The 7,500-nt window shown below is 49.6% G+C and overlaps 1 long non-coding RNA gene across 1 annotated transcript in view; it reads left to right on the plus strand.

Moving 5' to 3' along the window:
- LOC139753066 (uncharacterized) overlaps positions 1-7,500 on the plus strand; it is a 253,298-nt gene that overhangs the window by 114,895 nt on the left and 130,903 nt on the right. The window contains exon 3 of the long non-coding RNA XR_011713641.1: positions 4,735-4,778. This is a non-coding gene — a long non-coding RNA (uncharacterized lncRNA). The remainder of the gene's footprint in view (positions 1-4,734; positions 4,779-7,500) is intronic.

Genomic DNA, 7,500 nt, shown 5'->3' on the forward strand with positions numbered 1-7,500 from the left:
GAACGACCGTACCGTCGTGATTAGGTACGTAACGTCGTGCTTCATAATTTATTCATTTATTCACTCATTAATTGCACCCACGGAGGGTGGAAAATACTCTGGAGCATCGAGAAATTGTAAATTACGCAGAGAAATAGCGAGAAAGAAAAAAAACTTGTTCCAGTGTGTGATGCAAAATCGCTTGTTGGAAAGAATTATTATCGATTTGGTATATGGGGGGCGACATGCTTCTTCCAGTCTGCGATGCAAAATCGCTTGTTAGAAAGAATTATCGATATGGTATATGGGGGGCGACGTGCTTCTTCCACACTACGACGCAAAATCGCTTGTTAGAAAGAATTATCGATATGGTATATGGGGGGCGACGTGCTTCTTCCAGTCTACGATGCAAAATCGCTTGTTATTTTGAATCTTGTCATCGAAATGGTATATGGGGGTCGACGTGCTTCTTGTCGTAGGCTGAACCGAAGAATATGGAGGGGTCGAAGTGTAATCCATGGGGGTTTAATCTGCGAGGCTTCGGCTTCAGAGGGAGGTACGTATGTGAACTTAATCCGCCAGAGTGTTGTGGTATTTACCTTCCATGTGCAAGGCTGGAAGCCGGGAGGCTGAGGGGTAGAGGAGGGTAAGTCGGTGGGTTGGTGGGGGGAAGAGCCGAGTGTGCAGGAGTGGTGGGGTTGGGGGTACGTCTGGGAGGTAAAGGGGAATGAAGGTTGGAGTGAGGAGCCAGCGTGAAGGATAGATAGCTTGGGAAAAGGCAATTTATTTTGTTACCCCGACGGAGGCAAAGTGTACTTCCTCATAACACATAATAAATGGATTGGTTTACCTGTAAAGAGAGTAGGTGAAGGCAATGCTAATAATAAATACGCGTTGAAATGACTGGGAAAATATATACCACACAAATTCTGTGGCTTCAAGTTTGCGAATGATTTTATTTGCTCCTCAGTCGATATGAGGCTTCGAAGATGTGTGTGCCTCTCGCTCTCGCCAACAGCCTCGACAGGAGATCTTGTGGTTCGTGACTGTCTGCGTATCCCTGTATGAAAGACGGAGGCAACTGCTACAGCAGAAGTAACAACAGAAATTGTCGTGTGTGTGTGTGTGTGTGGGTGTGTGGAAGGTGGCAGTTGTGGTGGGGTGGAAGGGACAGTAGTGGTTGGGTCGTTGTTGTAACTAGAACAGCATACAACAGCATTATGAATTAGGATAATCCTCATCATTATTAGTAGCACCAGCATAGAGCAGCGTGAGCGACGGGCAACGCACCAGCAGGTAAGAGAGAGGCAGTGCCGGCCAGGGTTGGGGGATGTGGATGTACCGTTGATACACAGAAGGTATAGGGGAGAGGGAGGCAAGCGTGTACCGTTAATGCACGGTAGGTGGGTGGGGGACCACCACCGTTAATGTACAGTAAGGAGGAGGAGGAGAGTGGGAGAGGAGGTGGGGTGATGAGCCTTGAGGTGTAGGGAGGAAGGGGGACGAGGAGGAGGAGGAGGATGTCTGGAAGTGTATTAAAAGGGAATATTTGATTGTGAATTTACGTAGGTGGGCGGTGATGCCGTCAGACGTGGCTGGGCTGAGACTAGAGGGGTCTATGGGTCAGACGGCCATCTTGGTGTGTGTGTGTGTGTGTGTGTGTGTGTGTGAGGTGGGTATGAGGGTCTACCCTGGCTACCCTGATGTATATGAGACGGGTGTGTGAGGGACTACCCTCTTTTATGAGGAGGGTGTAGGGACCGTGATGTGGGTGTGGGTGTAGACTACACCTTCATGAGTGCTAGTGGTGAGGGGTGCAAATGTTGATCGCCTTAACAAGATGTTATTGATGCTGGCACACACACACACACACACGTGCTCCCTTCCCTGCTAATGAGCGGGTTGGATCCTCGAGAATCCGTGGTGGCGTCATAGGAACGTGTCTCCTGCGCCGGGAGGGGTGCTGCTGCTGCTGGCTGGTGTGTCTGGGACAGTGCAAGGTAGGGCGTTCGAGAGTCCCATTTTCATAGCTGTTTGGTGAGGACGTTGCTGGCTCAGACAGGTCTCCATATCTCAAGGACTCGTCTGTCAGTGTAGGGTAGGGGTGGGTGTGGGTGGTGCTGAACGGACGAGAGTTTGGAAGTTCGTCAGTGAGGTGATACATCTTGGGGGGGGATGCGAGGGAGAAGTGTCTTTGGGGTATGGTGTTTAGTGCACCCCCAGACATGGCTCATGAAGCGCACCCCCCCCACACACACACACATACACACACGCACACTTATGGTGAGGCGCGAACCGTGACCTTATACTCTGATAGGGAAGGAGCCGACAGCCATCACTTCTTCTAGGGGTGTAGCACAGGAATGCCTCCTCCCCCACCGGGAGGATAGGGGGAAGAAGCCACCGACACTCAGGAGGAGCTGGTTACTGACACCCCGGGATCCCTCCTTCAGGCTCGCCTGTGGGAGACTAAACTTTAAAACCACAGCAAGAGAAGACGAAGACCGCCCACCACTCCGCGCCTTGAACCTCCCAGTTTGGGAACACTGTCAATCCATCCACACTTCCCCTCAGCTGAGAGGAACATGTTTCTCATCCTGGAAGCACCATCTCACCTGGTGTCTCTCATCCCCGCCGCCTCCTTATCAGCCGAAGAATGCGTCCCCGCGCCGGTAAGAGCGTCAGGGAACTCGGGTTTCACTGACTAGATGAAGTCCATACCTCACACCTGGGTTTATGAAATGTAATTTACAGCGGGTGGGCACGACCCATCACCACAGTGGAGGGAGGCGTTGAGCACAGCGGTGCTGCGACCCTTGAGAACATAGATACGACGCCTGCGCACACGGTTGGGCCTCTCAACCTCTCACAGGAACCCAGTTCTGTAAATAAATGGTACCGTCTTTATGATCCTCCTCCGGACCTTCCCTATGATATTTTTTTTCCCATTTTCTTTGATGGAGAAGCAGGGTGTACATCGGGTGTAGCATACGCTGTGAATAGTTTGGTGAACACTTCCCTTTTCCCTGTTCTGTGACGGAGTTTTGCCAGTAGCGTAGTTTGTTTTCCTTGTACGATCCTGAGGGACAGCTATGGCGATGGGTTGGGCACAATATCCTCTCCCCAAGCGCCTCTCCACACGCAAGATTTCTGCAGTTTACATCCCACCAGAGGTTCTTCGTATCTGTAGGGAAGGCAGGCCTCCTTGCTCTGTGTCCAATCCTCATTTCCATGGTTGAATTTCACCATCCAGACCAGCATTGGAATATGTTCAGGTCCCTCTAGAAGGTTGATGTAGTCTTCATCATTCTTTACTTCATGACGTTAGTAGCGTCACTTTCCAACATATGCAGGTATGAGTTCGGTTCTTCTGATTTGTCATTTGCGCGGATCAAGATCAGTGGTCCAAAGATCGACCCCTGTGGCACTCCACTAGTGACTCCAAAGCAGTATGAGAGTGCATCTCTGACAGGCGTCATTCTTTCACTTACATGAAAGTGATGATTTTCATCTGACGAAGGAGTCTTCTCCTTATTCCTGCCTGAAGGTTCAGGTGCTTCGCTAACCATCCATGAGGGACAGTGTCAAATGCTTTCTTCATGGGCAGGAAGACGCAGTCCACCCAGGCCATCTTTTACTGTCTTAAAACTGAACTCTCTCTTTCATATAGATCTAAGAGGTTCTTTGCAGATGACCTCTTGTGCTTGAATCCTTAGTGTCTCATACTTATGTAGGATATCCTTATGAATCGTCGTCTATTTGCTGTCAGATTATATATACATATATATATATATATATATATATTTTTTTTTTTTTTTTTTCATACGATTCGCCATTTCCCGCATTTGCGAGGTAGCATTAAGAACAGAGGACTGGGCCTTAGAGGGAAAATCCTCACCTGGCCCCCTTCTCTGTTCCTTCTTTTGGAAAATTAAAAAAAAACGAGAGGGGAGGATTTCCAGCCACCCGCTCCCTCCCCTTTTAGTCGCCTTCTACGACACGCAGGGAATACGTGGGAAGTATTCTTTCTCCCCTATATATATATATATATATATATATTTTTCTTTCTTTCTTTCATACTATTCGCCATTTCCCGCATTAGCGAGGTAGCGTTAAGAACAGAGGACTGGGCCTTTTAGGGAATATCCTCACCAGGCCCCCTTCTCTGTTCCTTCTTTTGGAAAATAAAAAAGAAAAAAAAATTGAGAGGGGAGGATTTCCAGCCCCCCGCTCCCTTCCCTTTTATATATATATATATATATTTGTATATATGTATTGATGATATGACGATCGCAGTAGTCTAGGACAATTTTATGAAGGTGTAATCGCAGAAGTTCAGATAATTTCGTTTATCCGTTTATCGAAACTTTACAAATACACATGTTTCACTGAGAAGATCCGCCTCCCTCTGGTGTAAAACATTCACAAAGTTTCAAATCCCAACACAGACACACGGGCTTGCACACCCTGCACACACGCCAGAATATATATATATATATATATATATATATATATATATATATATATATATGTGTGTGTGTGTGTGTGTGTGTATGATGTAGATTGGTATCGAAATGAGCTTTTGAATTTAGCAGCCTCTGGATATCGTCCTTGAAGGAGAGAGAGAGAGAGAGAGAGAGAGAGAGAGAGAGAGAGAGAGAGAGAGAGAGAGAGAGAATGTAAACCATACCATGTCATTCCTACATCTCTTCTTTGATGCCTAACCCTCATGACCTCCTGACCCCATCTTTTCAGTTGCCGCCCTAGCCGAGGCGCCTTCTCCCTGGGACTCCAGACGGGTGAGTACGTCCGCGCACCTCAGCCTTAGCCCTGCAGCCGCTGGAGGTAGAGGCGCTCGCGAAGCGGCCGCTTAGACGCTTACACGGAGGTAGTGCACGTTTTTGTAGTTTCCTCCGTGTCTTGGTAGGGGGCAGCACTCGGCGCCCAGTGCAGAGGCATGACCCTGTGGTTGTCGTCTCGTCTCTCGTACGAAACGTTTCGAGTCTAGACGTGTGTTTTGTGGGGTTCATACATCTGTTTTCTCTACGTAGTGTCTGTTATCTGTCGTCCTCGTGTATTCTCATGTCATATTACTGGTCTTAACAGCGGATAACCTTGTAGTGGATCATCAGGTCATCTGTTACTTGGGTTTCCCACCCACGTACTCCCATGTCCTGTCATTGTCCGCGAGCATATATAGCCCCGTCATAGGCCATCAGGCCTTCCCATGTACGTACCGACAGGTGTATCTTGAAACATCTGTTGCATCCGTCATCTCTGACGCTCCAGCAACACCTGTTGTGGTGTCCCCATTTCTCAGTGGAACAGCCAGAATGGCGAACTGTTGTTAATGTCCGTGAACACACAGGAGAACAGTCACGGAAGAGTTTGACGTCGTTTGAGGTGTGAGTTCATGTGTTTAGTCAACAGCACCTTGCCATGATTCGTGCTTGATCTTGTATAGTACTGCGAGTGCACGTGTCTCTTTCGTAGCCGTAACTCGGCCCCCACATCTACCTGACCAGCCAGCCCTTCATTCGCCTATACCTAGTCTCAGCGTTTGCTTTGGGAACTCCAGCATCTCGTCGTTCTAAACCCACATCTGCTTCACGAGCCCCCAAAACTTAACTTTACTAGTCTTAGATCTGGTTTTATAAGTGTTGACAGCAGGTGATATGATGAGGTAGAGAGGGCTTCTTTTGGTTCCATTCTGGCTGAGAGAGAGACAGACAGAGGGGTTGGAGAAGAGGCGCCCTAGATATGCCACCAGTTTTAGCGATTGTCTGGTTGAGTGTTGGGTTGGTAGATACTGGTAGAGTCGAGGATCGCTAGGTTATGGTCGGGGAGCGTCTGACATTTAGACTGGAGGAGTAATTGAATTTAGTATTTAGCGTACGTGAGACCTATTTGGGTAGGTGGTTGATGGGGTAGGTTGAATGGTGCTTGAGTGCACTCTGGTTGAATGGGTTTGATAGTGGCCTGGCAGAATAGCTGAGGAAGTGTTGCATTTTACATTGATGAAATGGCGAACCTGCGCAGTGACTGGTAGAATGTACCTATGGTAGGCTGATGGGGAATGGCTTTCTGGTAGACGTATGTGTGAGTGACATGACTGGTAGGCGGGTGAGTGGTAGATGGTGTGTCTTGGATTGATGGAGTGGTAGAGTGGCTGAATACGTCTCTTCCTGGTATGGTTGGGGGCTGCATTGGTTTGTTAGTGGAGAAGCCTAGTAGAAAGAGGCGGAGGCGGAGGAGGAGGAGGAGGAGTGGGCCGTTGCGTTGACTGACATGAATGGACCAAGCGGTGGAGTCGTGGATGACTGTGGTGTGTGGTGTACCTGGTGGAGAGACCCTGGTGGACTCGCGCTGTGTCTGCTGGTGTTATCTCTTCCCAACGTCGATGGAACGACCCTTTCCGCCGTCTGCGTCATCGACCTGGTTTAAAAAGAAAAAAATCTCTTTCAAGGTTGTAGCAGTAATCAGGTCACCACCCCCCTACACCCCCTCACCTTCCTCACTCGCTCGCGTCCCATCCAAGGTGTGTTTATGTGTATCGACCCGCTTGTGTATAATATAAGGGGAGTGAAGGGGAGTGAGGGGGAGGGATTAACACTCGCGTGGCTCCCCTCTGGCTACTCTTAACCTCTCATTTCTTTCATACAGAGTTGTGATTCCCTCCCTCCCTTCCTCACTCCCTTCCTTCCTCCTCTCCCCTCTCCAGTGATTCGTCGCGGGCGACGCTCTCTTGGTCCACCATGTTCCTCCTCTTCTTCCTCTTCCTCTTCCTCGTCTACCACCTTAGGGGTGCATCCTCGCCTCCCTCTGTGGCCCACAAGGGTGAATGTGCTGGAGTCCTCACTGACGTCCAAGGAAAACTCCCCGTCCTCTCTCTCTCTCTCTCTCTCTCTCTCTCTCTCTCTCTCTCTCTCTCTCTCTCTCTCTCTCTCTCTCTCTCTCTTTCCTCCATCTTAACGTTCATCGTAGTCCCCTTAGCATGTATGTCTGTTCGTGTGTGTTTGCGTGTGTGTATGTGTGTGTGTGTGGGAAGGGGTGAATTATACCAAGGCACTGATGGTCTCCTCCTTCTGTCTGACGGTATAGGCCTGCAGGCGCCATGGCCGGCGGCGCCAGTCCAAGGGTGAACTGTCGTACCTCTTTGGGCCAGAGCCAGGTGCACGGAGATAAAAAGAAGATTAAGGAGACACCAGGACCCGTAGGACATAAGCTGCACATCCAGTTCTTTCCTGCGACATTACTTCGTGTGTGTGTGTGTGTGTGTGTGTGTGTGTGTGTTTACAACTTTGCTGAGGGCGACACGCCACGCCACTCACCCACCCTCCCTCCTTCTTCCTCGTCCAGACGCCCTGGTCATCTAGATTACCCCCGGTCTACGTAATGTCTCCATCTGCGTTGCCCGTCACTCGCGCCAGCATCAGCCGGCGGTGGGCGCGAGCGACCGGGCGTCCAGTCCTCTTGTTTACCGCGTCAGGTGGGTGGTAGAGGAAGAAGAAGGCGCCGACC

The sequence above is a fragment of the Panulirus ornatus genome, chromosome 14 (assembly GCF_036320965.1).
Source record: "Panulirus ornatus isolate Po-2019 chromosome 14, ASM3632096v1, whole genome shotgun sequence".
Taxonomy (NCBI): Eukaryota; Metazoa; Arthropoda; class Malacostraca; order Decapoda; family Palinuridae; genus Panulirus; species Panulirus ornatus.